Here is a 16,505-nt window from a genome sequence, read left to right as displayed (position 1 = left end):
AAAGATTTTTCCAGCCGGCTCTGAGTTTGATGTGTTTATTTTGCTAACAGCGTTGCTGTAGGGTGTGCAGGCACGGGTCTCTGCACCTACAGAGTACTGCTGTGGACTCAAAGCCATGCAATTATTGTTTAGTTTCTAATATACACTGGACTTCTCCCCAGGCCGGATCCTCCAGTCTGCTTTCTGTGGATCAGCTTCTGCACAGGTTCCAAGTTTTGCTGTGTTTATGAAAGCAAATGCGCCTCGTCCGCTTACACTCACTGAGGATCTCCCCCAGTGACTTCCATTCCGTACCCAACGGGTTTCTTGTCGTCCCTTTGCCTCTTGCAGATGAATTAATGAATGACACGGGCACTGAAGCGTCCCAGGAGATCGGGAGAGGTGCGAGCAGGGCCCGGCGTGTCTGGCAGGTGGAGCAGAGCAGTTCGAAGGTGCGCAGTGTCTGCGAAGGATGTCTGCTGAAGAGGCGTGCTGACTTCTCAGACGAGCACACTACAGCCCGCTGACTTCCCAGAAAACAGTTAATGATTTAGCGTGAGTTACTTATTTAGTCCTTACTTCATAGGAGTTGAATATTTACTTTAGGAGAAGCAGACGGGGCTCTGGTACACAAAAGTGCTTCCTCCTCGGAGGGATTTAGTTCTGGTTTAAGCTGAAAGTGGTCTGCGCTGCAATGCGCTGGTCTAGGTTAGCGCATGGTCTGGGGACTAGCGACAGTTTTGTCCGGTTCCTCTGGGGACAGGCTGCGACAGTACGTGAAGATCTTCAGTCACGGGATCAGCACGAGCGGTCTGCTGTATCTGGTCGTTTGCAAAAGATATGAATACAGTGGAGGAATCAAATGGCCGATGCAGATGTTTGGGCGTAAGGCTGTGACATTCTCCCTTCCAGCCATAGCTGGAGCACCAGGTGTGAGCCTCTGCACACAGCAGCAGAGACGCAAGGCTTGGAGACCGGCGCGGCAGGGTGGAGGGCCGTGGCCCTTCAGAGGGATGGTGGGATCAGGCCCTGGCTCTGTTCTGAGCACAGCTTCCAGTAGGCTGCAGGATGGCAAAGAGCAGGTGATAGCGCTGGAATAAACTGCGCTGAAATGAACCACGCGTCAAGCCGGGAGCAGGCGTGTCCAGAGCGGGGTGGTTTCAGAAGTTCCTACCCCCAGAAATCTGGCAGCAAAAGGGAATGGAGCTTCTGGGTGCTGGGCTATGTGGGAAAAGTCTGATGGAAAACTTCTAACCGCTGCAGCATGTGAGGCATTAAAATGTCATTCATATAGTAAAAATGATAGGCAGAAAAAAACACTGTCGAAAAAAGACGTTAGATTTCCTTCTGCCAGAGTTTCAAACTGTGTATAGAGGGAAAGAGAAGAATTTATGTCTACAAATGGAAAAGAATCCAGAATAGAAGGAACATGGATTGCATATCCCTTGATGCCTTCCAAAAGGAAACGGCACAGAGAATGAGGAAATTTAATGGAGTAAAAATGCCAGCCCACTAAGGAGAGATCAAACTATGCTTGCAAAAGGTTGAGCTGCATGAAGAGGTTTATGGCAGGTTGTGAAAGCCCATCACCTACTGCCCCGGCCAAGATCTTTCCATGAGGAGGTGTTACAGCTCGACTTGACACCAGGCTAAGAAAGCAGAGATGGCTTACACTGTAAAAGCAGGAAAATCACTGCTCTGCTTCCCTGCTCCGTATGCCATGGTACAAGATAAAGGACTGCTTGTCTCAACCGCACTAAATCCGAGATAAGTGTTGTTTACTTCACCCCTCTCCAAGAGGAAAGGTCACTCGTGGTCTCAGTAGAGCTCCAGCAATTTCCTCCTGGCAGCGTTCACCTCTGCCTGTCCGGCATCTGCGAAGGTCCCGGGAGCCCCTGCTCCCCTGCTCTGGCTGCCCAGCTGTGTCCTGGCTTTCGGGAACGTGTCCTAACCCTCTCCCTGCTGGCCTTTGCCCCTCTCTCTTCCCCGGAGCTGACTCTGAACAGACAGGCAGAGTACGTCAGCAGTACCGTCTTAAATACCAGAGAGATGCTGACAGTCATACTGACAGAAGTAACGTGCAGAGGGTGAGGAGCAACGGTCATTTGTGAGTACAAGTTACAGATGAAGCGTTCTCCCATGTGAAACAAGAGTCGTCTTTTTCTCTCGTCCTCTGCTCATCTTCCCTGGTTTGGTGTTTATATTGCCATATATTTAACCTGAGCTCTCTTTTTTTCCACTCAACAGTATGTTCATGTTTTCATTTTTCTCTCACCTTGTGTTTGCTCTTTGTTGCTCTAAGGAACGATGGTTGAGGAAGGAAACAGTTGGCTGGGATCGCCCTTAACATGACGTCACGAATGACCACGCCGATTGGCTTCACCTCGAGCGCAGTTTATGCCAACAAACCAGACTTTATCTGGTGGCCATGTAATATGTATATTCTCCTTCTGAAAGTACAATCTCAAATACTCTTCTATGTAAGGAAGAGAACAAAAAACCTTCAAGGTAAACCAGAACCACACAAAGCAACGGCTGACCACGGGTATTACACAGATTCTTCCTTCTTTTTCTCTTGCAAATGACTGTAGAAAGCAGTGCGGTAATTACAGCCTTCAGAAATGGCTCAGGCTTTCCTCCGTGGACAACCATGACAAAAAAAAAAAAAAAAAACTTTTTACCAACACAGCTGGTGTTCAGATGAAATTATGTGGTTAGCTTTGAAACTATATTAAAAGAGAAATTTTAATTAACCTGTACCACCGAGTCCAAAGATAATATCTGATGGATATAACAGGCATACAGACAAAATATGATAAAATAATTATTTGCAATTAGATATATGCATTACAGACAATGTTATAATTAAAACATACTTAATGTCACAGGAGGTCCTTTACTATCAAAGTAATTTGTAGAAGGACTGTGGAAACAATGTGATGATTATCCATCCCTCTGAAAACAATGTCAAAATTTGCCAGGAGCCCAAAGCATTTCTGGTTTTGGAGCAGACACCGGTATGGTCAAACAGCCAGACTCCTCTTTTCCAGTGCCAAGCCCGTTTGTTACTGGAGCGTGCGTCGGTCGCCCGTTCATTGATGTGCTCCTCTTCCACGGTCCCCTGCGAGGCGACACCCGGCTGGTGAGATCGCTGCGCGGCTGGCAGCTGGGTGCACCTCGGCACGTGGGCGGATTTCTGTGCAGGTCGGAGGCAGGGAGAGGTGCCACAGGACGCTTCACTGGTGATGCCAAGCATCTCGCCCATTGCGGCGGGAATAGCCTGGGCCTCCGCTTCCGCTGGCAGCTGGCATCGTCTAGCCCCGAGGTGCCAAGGTCGGTTCCCGGCGCCAGATGCCTGACCTTAAGGAAGATTTTGGCCGACCTCTCCACCTGATGAACATTTCCCTGTTGGGAGCCGCCGCGCTGTAACTGAGGGGCTGTTTTGCTGTTTCTCAGGCAGACCTTTTCTCATTGCCGCTTTCTGGATTTGTGCCCCCGCACTTGTAAAATTCCTTTGGAAGTCAATGGAGATTTTCCCTGAGTGAAAGAAGAACCCAGCTTCATTACAAGGTGCATCTTATCCCGGTGACACGTCTTTCCGGGAAGGATAGAGAGCAGCCATCGACCGTGATGCAGTTAATGTTTCTTTATGGAAATGCTTATTTCTTCAAATCGTAAATAATAAGTAAAATTGCTGCAAAATGTGTTAAACTGCGGGAATGGGGAAATCAGCCCCCCTAGTATATCATCAGCTGCTTCTTTATCTCCTCTAGGCTCCTCCACTTCGCCATTTTCAAAAGAACAAAGAGAATGTGCCAAAGCTGCTTTGGGATTTCAATGAGAAATAATGAGAATTCATTGCTAATTAGAGCTCCAATTAAAAAAAAATGATCTTTGCAGGGACACTGGTAATGAACTTGCAAATTGCAGCTGCACACTTGCATCCCTACAAACGCTCCCCCTTGTCTGACGCCGGTGGTGTACGCAGAGGCGGTGAGCAGGGCAGCTGGCCCGCGCGTGGGGGTCACACAGGGTTCCCCCAGTCCCTGCCGGCACGAGCGGTGACAGTTAACATGGGGGATTCCTGAGCACTACGCCGAAGGCTTAAATTAGGATGGCATTCATGTCGCAAAATATTTGGCTTGGTAAAAAAGAAGAATGGCAATTCATCGTGTATTTTTGATCAGTCTTAATCTCATTAGAAACCTCTTTCTTATTCATGTGGTACACTTGAGAGTGGTAGACAGTCACAGGTATTTCAGGGTAAGCGTTGATGTGCAGCTGCGTCTTTGCTCTTGACAGCGGCCACGTCCTGTAAATCTGCACCTTCATACGCTCGAAGGGGCATTTTAATCCGAGTTAATGGCTACCCCAGCCTTCCTCCATGATACCTGGTGGTTTCCGACAGCGGTGGGCTGTGTGTGATGCACTCCAGCTCCCAGGTCGGGGAAGGGGGAGCCTGTGTAGAGGTGAATGCGAATGTAACTGTGCTGGGGGAAAAATCACCTTCCTTTTTGTCCAGCTGCTGATTCGGGTGCAAAGCAAACGGAGCCAAACCCAGCCACGCTGTAAGTCCACCGGCTGTGACGGTGGCTGCACGCACCCGGCTGCATGCACGCACAGGCGTTTCGCACGGGGGAGCAGATACCCAGGCAGAATGGTGCAGCTGCAACAAAACCCTGCTTGTGCGGTCGTTCCTCCCTCCTTCTCGGCTTGCCGGAACGGTGTGAAACCACAGGAGGGCAGTTAGCAGGGGGTCTGAAATGCTGCTGAAACCCCATCAGAGGTTGGAGATGGCAAACCATGGATAAAATTCCTGTTAATTGCACACATTTTCCTATGAAGTAACAAGCAGAAACCCACACAGTGACAGCTGTTGGCAGGCACCTCTGGAGATCACCTGGTCCAGGTGATCCCAGAGCAGGCTGCTCAGGACCGTACCTGGCTAGCATTTAAATATGTCTGAGGATGGAGACTGCACGGCCTCTCCAGACAACCTGGGCCACCAAAAAAAAAAGGTCTTTTGTATGCACAACCGGAATTTCCTGTATTTCAGTCTGCGTATTTTCCTCTTTCCCAGGGTTTGAAGAAAAAAATGATGGAAAGAAGGGTGACAGGGAGATCCCAGGCTCCTGGGTGAGAGCCTCTCCCAAAATCAGATGCAGCCAAGGGAACAAACAGTGTATGAGATGCGGCAGGTGCTGTTTCTGCTCCCTTTGCCGTCTGTGAGGTCTTTTGCTGTGAAAGAGCTGGGTCCCCCCTGGGGGGCTGCACCTGGAGAGAGGTGCAGAGGGGGGCCGGCTGGGAGGCAGAGGTGTCTGGGAGTGGGCTGGGGAACACGGCCCCTGCAAGAAGTGGGGTTCAGGTTGGCTGACGGGGAGTTTCTCATTTCAGACTAGCGCTGAGGACCTGGTGCTCGAGGCAGTAATTCACGCCCCACCTCACCAGCGCACCACGGACAGAGCAGCAGGGATGAAGCACAGCATAAATACCAGGAGCACAGGAGGGAAGTGAAGCATTTCATCCTGGTTCTGCAACTTGGTAATAATTTTTTCTATTTCATTCAGACATGTAGTTTATTTCTAGTAGCGTGTCACAGCTGATCACATACATAATGGACTCATTGAGGGCATTTTTGAACATGCACTTTTCCCACATGTAAGAATATACACCTAAAATTTTGAAAGATTGAATACTCATTTGCCAATTTAAAAAGAAAATGGAGAGAACAAGATAAGGAGGCTTGTAGAGTTGTAAGTCTTCATAGAAAACCAATGGAAAAGCACATGCACATTTAGAATTATGTTGACATTTCTGAAAGAAGAGATACGGTGTTTTATCTAAATTATACCCAAGCCCTTCAAGATAATGTGCTGTGCAATAGCTACAGTTTTAGACACTATTTCGTTTTCAAACACTTTTCTAGACAAAAAAGCATGATTCCTATCCACAACTTCAGTTCAGTGTTTGACAAGTTATTAGCACATACTTCCCAGCTACACCTCATAGAGAGAAAGCTGTATTTTAGGGGAAAAGGCTGCATTTCCACCTTACCCTCCACCAGCTTCGTCAGCATCTGGTGTTGCATGGAGAGGAGCAGAGGTCTGTGAAGACCATGGTACAGGAGAACCTCACCTGTATCTGCAGGCATGGCAAGAGGTCTGTGCAGTGCTGTGGTGACTGAGGGTTCCTGGCTCCGGGGGCAGGGTGTAAGATGTGAAATGTTTATCTGTCTTGAGGGAGCTTGGCCCTTTCCTGCATGTATCCAAGTGAATCAGCATGTGCTGGTGCAGGGTGCCCTTGGAGGGGCAATGCCTGACCCCCCCCGAGTCCCTTGGCCCAATTCTCTTGTTTCCAACACTACTTGACCAATATTCTGGAAAAGTTTAGTGGTGTGGGAAAGTTATTTCCTAATTCTGTATGCTGGGCTACGTCTGCAGGTGTGGTTCATGCTGGTGATGCTGAATGAGGAAACCTGGAGCCCTGAGTCAGAAATTCTGTTTAATTCTCATTCAAAGAGCAAGCTGCCTTGACAGGGCTGGTGAGGTTCAGCAAATGAGCTGGATGATAGGTGCTGCGTGCTTATCTGAAAGGGGTTATTGCTGAAATGACTAAAGCATCCTGGGTGTGATGGGATGGTGAGCCTGCTCCCTCTACAGGGAGTTTCGACTTCATCAGCATTGATCTATCTTCAGTGCAGAGGTGGGAAAAATCCCTTCTCCCGAGAAGTCTCTTCCAAGATGCTAATGAGCAAAATCTGGAAAGATGTTATTTTTTGTGTATAAACTTAAAGTAAGTAGTCCTCAACAAAAAGTGAGTGTAGTCACAGGGGTGGAGGTGGTGCCCCAGCCCCCTCCACAGCTGCTGCGCTGGGTGGGAGGAGGAGATTTGAGCACACCTTGTAATTAGCAGGGCAAGGAGGGCTTTCATGACAACCATAAAGCAGCAACATATAAATTAAACTCTGCTAGGAAATTAAATTCAAGGAACAGAAATCGTTTCCTTGGCAAGCCGAGAGTAATGCTGGCAACACTCAAACTGGTTGCTAAGTGAGGGGGCAGAGCAAGAAAAAGATAGCAGTAGCTGTGATTATTATTGCTGCCTTAACAAATATATACATTAAAGGTGATAAAATCATACTGTGCAGCTTCCCAGTGTCACGAGGATTTCCTTGTTTGTAAACAGTCAGGGAACCGAGGGCCAGCAAAGCCTTAGTATGTGTTTAGAGGTAATCTGTCTGTGATCAAAATAAACCTGTTTATTTCTGCTGGTCACTAGGAAGGTTATTCCCCGCTATAAATATGCAGGGGGATTTTTCTTTGCAAGGATTAAATGGGTGCCTGTGCTTTGGGAAGAGCAGCATGTGATCGGAACGGGGGCCTATTATAAAGAACGGCTAATTGCTGGGCTCGCGGGCGGTGCGAGGAAAATGACTCTCATTAATCTGTGCCTTCACGCCAGCTCCCCTTGAGACGGAGGCAGAGCTTCCCTCTGACCCAGAACTGGGAATTGCTGTGTTTTGCTGCTGGTCTAAAGGATTTACGGTATGACCTTTGTCTTAGTGGTATTTGTCTGTCTGCATCACACATTAAGATCCCTGGCTGGAGAAGTGCTGTGTGAGTGTTAAACAGCTATGGAGAATGCTTTGGCCACAAACAGTGCAGAGCTGCCCCAAATCAGGTTTTTGTGCGCCTTCTTGGACTAGTGTAAAAGTCGTGTCATGTAAGGAGCCAGGGCATAGCAAAAATGCTTCTGCAGTTAAAGTTACTGGCTAAATTAGGTGAGCTGCTATTTTGGGGCAGACGTTCCTTTCAAGAAGTGTGATGGGGCAGAGATCCTGTAACCCTTCCCTTGGAGCTGCATTGCATGCCGTTACCACCCTTACGAGTGGATGTTAAAGGTGTGGATCCCTCTGAGCCTGGCTGGCTCGCTGCCTTGGATGCGAACGTGGGGTACAAATATAACTTGTTTATTTGTGACAGCTTATCTGTCTCAGTGTGGGTTGTGATCTCCTGAAAATGCAGTTCCTGCGCTGCCCCTGCAGGTTTCATACAACCCCTCATTCCCTAGCTAATTGGAGTTTGCTCGTGAACACACTCACACAATTTTAGAGAAGTTTGCGCAAAAGGGGTGGATTGTTCTTAAACGTACTTCTCTCCTCAATAAGAGGATCTTTGCTTAAATACAGCGCAGAATTTCCCGTCTTGTCCAGTTCGCTAGTTGCCATGACCAAGACTGTTTCGGCCAGATGGACACCTTGTGCTACAGGGTGAGCTGTGTCATCTTGTCCGTCACAGCCAGTTCTTGATCTGAGGATCAGTTGCGTCCATGGAGACGGAGGAAATCTGCCCATGGGTTCACATTCTCCAGCCTCGCTTGCCTGGAGCGAGTGGACAGCTGGAAGGGTGCCTGTGACAAGGTGTGTGCTTATGCCTGCTCGGGGCAGGGGAAGGGTTCGGGGGGGCTGTCAGGTGCCGCACACGGGCTTTGTCTCGCGGCTCACTGCTGGTGCGTGGCAGGAGCTGCGACATTCAGGCTGCTCCGGAACATTTTCTTATTGAGAGTCTTTATCGCAGCACCAAAAAAAAAGTAAAAAATTCCATGGGAAAAGTCTCGGAGGAGGGGAACTGAATTTTGAGTTGGGTCAGGTACTGTCTGTATACTGTCCTGAGGTCTCACTTCAGCATTGTTTTGAATAGTTTGACTTTGGCATCTAACAAGGTACTTGGTGTCTGAGTTTCACTTAGGACGGGTAACTAACGGTTGGAGGTGTTAGTTAATGTTAATATTTAGGTTTGTCCCAAAGAAACAAACTTGGGCAAAGGCAGACTGTGTGGCTTGGGTAGCGTCAAACAGGCATGTGTTGCTGAGGGGTAGGACGTGGCCGTGGCACAGCCAGACACTCCTGCAGCCAGAAAAGCTACAAAATTTGTTTGTAGTGTAAAAGATGATAGACTCTTAACTACCTGCTTTAGCTGGTACCACTATGGTACACTGTAATTTGAATTACTGTTTGATTTTTCTGTCCTACGGTTGTTGGCAGCTCCCATACAGAGTCCTTGTTTTAATGTTTACTTGAATGTTTAATTACTCTATAATAGCGCAGTAATTACCATGTAGCTAGGGAGGAATTACGTGGTTGTCCACACTCTGCAAACCAGCGCCAACCTCGTCTGCAAACAGATAATCAGCTAACATACCTGCTTCACTGAAACAGTAATGAGCAGAGAAACAGGAGAAATGGAAAAGAACAGTTGTTGCTTTTATAAATAATCCCACGTGCAAAATTCTTTGGTTTCTTGATTTCTTTTACTGCCATAATGTTAGATGAGAACTGGAGCCAGGAAAAGAGAACTGGAGGCTGCTAGAGCTGCCCCTGAACCGGGTAACCCCAAGTGGTGTTGTTTCACAGCCTGTTACATCTCTAGCTGCAGGCTGTGATCAAGCACGTGGAAATATTTCCCCATAACTTCACCCGTGCTCTGGCTGCATCCCTGAATCTTGGGGCCTCTGGAAGCTGGGAGGAAGGCCACCAGGTGGCAATGTGCACCAGGAAATAAAAAGGCTCTCGGCTTAGGTTATCCAGCCTTGAGATTCCACTGCACCGACACTTGTGCTACAGGAGCTAGTGTAGGGTTTCAAGCATCTCTTCCATTTTAGAAAGATTTTACAAGTGGAAGAATGTAAATTTGTTTTTCCAAGCTGCACAAGAAACCCTGTAAGGGTGAACATCTCTGCTACTTCGTTTCATGCTGTTGGGTATCTTCAGTAAATTTGTATTTGTTTGCTTTAGGTTCAGTGTTCCCCACTGAATATTTGGAAAACACGTTTTCTTGTGTGGCTGCTTTCCTGCTGGGAGATCTGTTCCCACATAGCCTACGTACGCCTGGCATCACTCTCTGGGTACGGGACACGGAAACAGCCTTGCGGTCTTGGCCCACAGACCCCTCCACCCTCCTTGGCTTTTGGTGGGGGATGCTTCCAGACTGGCACCCGTGGCAGAGGAAGGGGTGCATACTTGGGTGCAGCAGGACCTACCGCTATACTGTGCATTCAGGCGACAGAGTACCGATGGCTGAGGCAAACTGGGTTTATCCCCTGCAAATCAGTTTGCAGGTCTGGACTAACCCCAGGGGTGCTGGGGAACAAAATCCTGCATCGTGCCGCCTCCTGAAGAGCACTGAGTTTGTTTCCTGTTGTGTTGCTCTGGGGAGGGCAAAACTGGCTGAATTCAGGGGAACACAGCCCAAAACCGATTTTCTAGGTTGTCCTGGCACCGCAGGACCAGCGTGTGCCCAGCTGTGACTCCTGCCCCGCTTGGCAGCAGGGCAGAGGTGTGAGATGCTGTGGGGTCTCGGTGGGGTGATGTGGCCGGTCAAGCGTCTGGTCTGCAGGCAGTTGGCCTCTCATGCCCTCACGCCGCGTTCGGCCGCTGCCCGTCCCCTGCGGCAGCCACCTCGGTTCTGCTGGAGCTCTGCCTGCCTGCTGATGTGCCAAGGTGGGCTAGAATAGGCAGGGTTCAAGGGCAGCGGTTGGTTCTCTGCTATTTTTATGAAGTCAACTCATTATTTGCTCTTTGAAAGGACTCTTTACAGCCCCTTCAGGACCAGCAGCGTGCGGCTCTGGGGTGGGAGCTTGCTCCAGTGCTGTGTGCTGTGCCAGGACAGCTCTTCAGCAGCAGCGGGGATGTCTGCAGTCCAGAACTGCCAATCCCCATCCAGCGAAGACGTTAGCAAAATTAGGAGGTGAACTGTTACCCCTTTCTCCTTGAAGCCCACCCTAGAGCACTAAGACGTGTCGATGGGTTGTGAGTCAGTGCAGTAAAGGGAATGTTAATCTTCTGGCAGAACAAATGCTGTGAATTACCGCGTGTTTGCTAATCTGAGGGCTGCTTATTGCTCCCTGAGCATCTCCCAGGCTCTGCCCAGGAGAAGCCCTGATGCTGCTGGGAAGTGGCTGGTTTTGCTGGCTGTAAGCACCAGGTGGCATCAGGTCTGAGGGATGGGAGCTGGCATTGAGCAGAGTCAGAGGGAAGCTCAGCTTTGAGTTTTTCCGGGCATGGTTCCAGGCAATAATATCTTTTCCCACCAGTTGTGAGGGATCTGAACTTTAGTTTGCATGAGAAGCTTAAAAAAGCAACTGTTTGAAAACCAGAATCCTGTTTCTAGCTCACTTTGGGGAGAGCTGGTTTGCAGCGCAGGGCTTCCAAATGGCCAAGTGACTGTCTGCATGGAGACCGAGTGCATAGGTTCCCTGAACCTGGTGGGGCTCAGTGTGGGCCTGGAGCTTCCCTAAATGGGCTTAATGTCAGGGTCTCTGCCTATGCCATTAATAGCATGAGATGAGCAGGGCTTCAAAGGCGTCACAGTACACCTTGGCCATGTGGAGAGCAGCACCAGACACCTCGGAGCAGTGCTGAGCACAGTTTTTAAAAGCCTTGCTGACGTCTCTTTCACATCCAGCACTGGCCACCTTCTGTGGGTGCTTCCACCGCTCTGACCGTTATGCAGGCACGTTGGGGACTTGCGGCCAGAAGACCACCAGCGTGAGGGAAGATGCAGAGGCTGGGGCCAGGGCATGCTGGGCAGCCTGGCGTTGGAGCAGGCCACCAAAACCTGTCCTGCGCCCCAGGCTAGCCCTGCTCTTATCTTCCCCAGCTTTTCTGGTCATGTTTTTGAAAATGTTTGTATTCTTTTGCTGTTTGAAGGTTACGTGTAGTTGCAAAGCTTTGGAAATGCAAGGTGTGGTCCCTCAGAAAGCATTTAATTTTTTTTTTCTGTGGAAAGTCAGCCCTTTAAACTTGGCTCTCTGAAGATAATATTAGTAGAAAGCATTGCTCTTCCCAACACAGCTCCTTGGCAGGGGCGGGTCAACAGGAGGCGAAGTCACACACTGCCCAATACATCCGTGAGCTTTGGCCACTTGATCTGAAACAATTGGGTTTTTCTGTGGGTTTATAAGGGCTCAGTTCAGCGCAGAAACAAACAGGGAAGATGATGTTCAATGGCATTCCTCTGTGTCCTGCGGGAGAGGAAAGCAAGCTGCACCAGCCCAGATGATTTCCAAATGAATCGCAGGGCTGGGCGGGGAAGTCAGAAGCTCTTTTCTGGAGAATAGAGCCCTCAGTGTCCGCGCTGCAACACTATTCCCCTCTGTCCGTCTGTCTTTGGCCCTTTGTTATGTCAACATCTGTAGCTGTGAGTAAATAGCATAAGGGGAGAATGCATCTTGTGCTCCTGCCGAAGCAGCCGGCCTGGGGGGGCCAGGGGACTGCATGAGCTGGACCGCTTCTGTCTGAAGCGAGGAGCTCGGGGGTAAGGGCATGTACAGGCTCCCAAAGAGCCTCCCGTTATGAGGAATGATATCACCTAGTGCCTCGTTGATGGGATCCTCAGCCTGTCCGAGCCAGAATAGCCCCAGTGTCAGTGCTGTGCATGTGCTGGTTTACTGGAGCTGGGCGCCTGATGCTGTAGTCAAGGTGGGATGCAAGTCCTTGTCTAGCTCATCCATGAAACGTTCCTGTGTCCTCTCATTAGCTCCTCCGGATATCTTTTCAGCTTTGCTGATTCTTGTAAATAAAAATTATAAATATGTGTAAATGCTCAAAACTGCCAGGAGAACTCATTTTCTCAAGAAGGACTTCAAACTCCTGCTGTGCCTGCAGCCCGTGCCCCCTCCTCGTCCTCTTCCCAGCTGGTTCCCGGCAGGGCTGGCGGCAGAGCTGCTCTCAAAGCCGAGGAGCTGTGCTATGTGTGTGGAAACAGGCAGCTGAGAGAGGGGAGGGAGAGGGCTAGTGACTGCGGAGGGGACGGCTGCTGTGATGTTGGCACTCGCAGGCCCCCGGAGACACGGCGTGGGAGATTGACAGTGAGACGCTGGCTGGCTCCGCGGCTCCCGGGAGCAGGTAAATGTCACCCGGCTGCGGGAGGGACCTTCTCCGGGCCGCGTGGGGAGCAGCGAGGTAGCGCTGGCCTCGGTCTGTGCGGCGTGTCCCTGCTCAGGGAGCCAGCTAATGAGCAGGGGATCATCTGTGTCAGTGCAGCCCCGGAGCACGCTGCTTCCAGAGGAAAAATGAGGTCACCAATGCTTACCCAGTAAATACCTTTGTGAACTACTTGTTAGGCTGTGAGAGTAAACTTTGGAAGATGTTTCGTCTCTCTTCTCCATTTGGCTGCTGTTGTATAGCTCTTAAATCAAAATGCCATTGCCCTTGGAGCTATTTCTGGCAGCCTCTTCCGTACAGGGGTGCTTTGCAGGTCAGGCTGCGTTTGAGCTCTTCTGCTTTACAAAGGGCTCAGCCTCACCTCAGAGATGATTTTGTTTATTCGCGGCATCCTTGCATCTAAAGATGTCAGGACAGCTACGCGGCAGTGCGAGGTGCTTGCGCAGGCCCGCGGGGTGAGGAGTCTGTCTCCGAGGCGTTGGTGAACTCATTCAGCAGAGGATGCCAGGGAGCAGTTCTGGGTGTGGAAATGAAATCTGTCGTTGCTGGCACAAGCTGGAGCTGGAGGTGAAGCATGCTCAGATATGACTTTGCTTTGGGAAGTTGGTCAGCTGTGCCCCCCCAGTCTGGCTGTGGGGTAATCCGGCCTCAGCTGGGTGGGGGGCTCGGGCGTGTCCTCTGTTCTGCCATCTAGCTGTGTGTTGGGTAAATACAGTTAAAAGAGCAGAGCGGTTCCACAGCCCGAACAAGGAGTACGGGTCAATTCTCTCTGAATAAAAATACACATTTCCCCTTATTCAGTTAGATGTTTCCATACCCTCTATTAAATTAGCTGTGTAGTTTTTCCTCCCACCAAAGTTTCCATTTTTTAGGTTCCACACAGTGTTTTTTTGTAAGTGTTGAACGAATATGTAGCAGTTCTCTGTAGCACAGCTAGGAAGGACCCAGGCACCCGATTTCTTTATTTTACCAAGTGCTGGAAAGAGCTAGCTGGACACCTCTGGCTCCGTAACTTGATTTGCAACTCTCCTGTCTTTTTTACAGGGCTAGAGAGATGGGGGGTCTTCAAGGGAAGTTCTCTGGGGAAAATCATGGCTGTGAGTAGACTGTTAGTAGCCATCGTCTCGACAGCTTGCTGCTAGAAATCGCACCACTGGCACTGATATTTCACATCTGAAGTGCCTGTGTGCATTACTTTATAGAAAACAAACTGAGGGTGAGAAGGGCCCAGCCTGGGCTCTCATTCGGGACAGTTCCACTGTCCCTGTCCCGCTGTCACGCTGTTCTGGTCACTGCTTCCTAAAGAGGCTGCTGGGGCGGTGTGAAGCCATCCCTTGGTGGCTGGTTCTGGCAGCGAGTTCCTGAGCTGTGTAAATGAGCATTGCTGTGTCCGCATGCATCTGGAGCGCGGCTCTGCTCACGCAGCTCGTCCTGTGGGCTGGTGCGTGGTGGATGAGTCTTGGCAACCTCTGAGCATCTGCGTGGGTTGCCAGCCTTCCAGCCATGACTTGAGTGCTGTGCCTTGGCTTTGCTATCACGCCGTTCGCCTTGACCAGATCCTTTCTGTTCGCCTTCTGCCTATTCTCCTTGTGTGCCGAGACCCGGTCCCCTGGGGACACGGCCGCCTCTCGGGAGCAGCGTTACGCCTTGCGGGATCTGGGACGCGGCCTGACCATACAGCTGCAGTGCTAGGGGAAGGGCCTTTAGCCTTGGGGAGACGTATCTGAGTAAATACTGCTATTTGCAGAACACTTAATTATTTTTGATAGCTAATGAGCGTTTCCCTGTTTTGACATTTTTACACTAATATAATGCGTGCTACAAGAGATGGTTCCCATGGGATAGGCTTCACTTCACAAGGAGCCAGGAATGCTGTTTGCAGCCCCACCAACCATTCTCTTGGTTGCAGCTGATTTTTGCCTCGTTTGGAGGCTTCACAGTAGATTTTGTTGCCACTGCACATAAGGGGAAGACTTTTAAAAGCAGAGAGGCCCGTAAGGAGCCTAATTTCATCGGGAGACTGGGTGCCTAATTGCCCTTTGTGCCATTAAAAAAAATCTCCCCGTATGTGTTGTGTTTTGTTTGCGGGCTTTTCCCTCCCCACACGGGCAAAAATTGATTGATCACTGTTTGTTGCAAAGTTATGAGCAAACCTCTCTGGTCCCCGTGATGCATTGATGTCAGCCCAGTGTGTTCTACTCGCTAACGAAATGAGTTGCGAAGTCAGCAGGAGGCTTGCGAGAACACAGAGCGTGGGGTTTGTTTGCATAGCACACAGGGCTGGCTGCTGCTTAAACAACAAACCCTCTGCTCACAGATCTTCTGGGGGCGGTGGGTTTGGTGGTGTTTGAGGGGCTGCTTGAACAAACAGTCATTTTGCTGCCTTTCTGAGGGGAAAAATGAGGTAAATGTGCAGTGGTGTGCTGCACACTGGGGTTCTTCAGCGGGTCCACAAAGGAGGGGGTGTGCAGGAGCTGTAAACAGCCCTGGCATGCTGTGTGTCAGCTGTGGGTGCTGAGCGGGATGCGTGGGGTGCTCAGCACCTTCGTGGGACCCAGTGCCACAGAGACAGGTGGGATGTGTGTGTGCTCAGCACCTTCGTGGGACCCGGTGCCACGGAGACATGGGGATGGGCTGTTGTGGGCATCTCCCCTCCTGGTCTGCGGAGCAAAGCGTGCCCGGAGCATGGAGAGATGGCTCGCTGGCTGCTCCGCATCTTCTGTTTGCTCATTTGTGATGAGCCTCTGATCTACTCTTACGGCTTTTATCATAGAATCATTACAGTTGGAAGAGACCTCCAAGATCATCAAGTCCAGCTGTCAGCCCAACACCACCATGCCCACTAACCCATGTCCTGCAGTGCCACGTCTGCATGTCCTTTGAACACCTCCAGGGATGGTGACTCCACCACCTCCCTGGGCAGCCTGTTCCAGTGCCTGATGACCTCTCAGTAACGAAATGTTTCCTGATATCCAGCCCAAACCTCCTCTGCCCCAACTTGAGGCCATTTTTTTAAGTCCTGCGGTAGAATTAAGCTGTCTTGTGCTTTGCTTCACTGGCATTCAATATTTACATGTTATTTTTAATGTATGCAAACAAACATGAACTGGTAACACTAACAAATGCAATTATCACTTCTGCTTCCTTCTCCAATGTTTCTTGGGCTTCTGCTGTAACAGCAGGAACCAAAAATGTGCAAAATGAAAAGATATATTTTTAATTTATGGGAGTTCTTAAAAGGCTGCATTAGGTTCAGATTAAACCCTACTGCAGGTTCAAGGGAAAGTTTAAGAAAATCAATTTTCCCAGGCTAAAAAGCAAAACCACTGCAGTTTATATAGTGTCCTTTGTTACTGGAGTCAATAGCTCTGTTCCCATGAATGGCTGAATAATCACTTTTTTACATAATGTTGGTACACACGCAAGCTTATCTCCTCCAGACTTTGTTGTTGAACCTGCAGTAAAATATTTTTGATCGTTAACAGTTTCTTGCTCTTATCCATGTTTAATTTCTTTCCTGTATTTGAGTCTTGCTCTGAGCTTGAAATGTTGTGATTATCCCCTGCTGTGGCACTGGCATGAA

General features: G+C 49.6%; 1 protein-coding gene across 12 annotated transcripts in view; it reads left to right on the top strand.

Moving 5' to 3' along the window:
* Positions 1 to 16,505, top strand: part of KIZ (kizuna centrosomal protein) — a 130,934-nt gene that overhangs the window by 5,636 nt on the left and 108,793 nt on the right. Inside the window, exons 2-3 of one of the 12 annotated variants that reach the window (XM_086744350.1) lie at positions 331 to 534; positions 5,374 to 5,520. The exons of 2 other annotated variants lie outside the window; for them this stretch is intronic. The gene's annotated coding sequence lies outside the window, so the exon portion shown is untranslated. Of the gene's footprint in view, positions 1 to 330; positions 535 to 5,373; positions 5,521 to 7,377; positions 7,524 to 8,204; positions 8,399 to 12,773; positions 12,884 to 16,505 lie in introns of those variants that run through there. 9 more of the 12 variants (XM_086744352.1, XM_086744353.1, XM_086744361.1 and 6 more) reach the window with 9 other exon arrangements.

This window comes from Chlamydotis macqueenii, chromosome 3, assembly GCF_036417535.1.
Source record: "Chlamydotis macqueenii isolate bChlMac1 chromosome 3, bChlMac1.mat, whole genome shotgun sequence".
In the NCBI taxonomy this organism is placed as follows: Eukaryota; Metazoa; Chordata; class Aves; order Otidiformes; family Otididae; genus Chlamydotis; species Chlamydotis macqueenii.
This window is presented reverse-complemented; position numbering and strand designations above follow the sequence as displayed.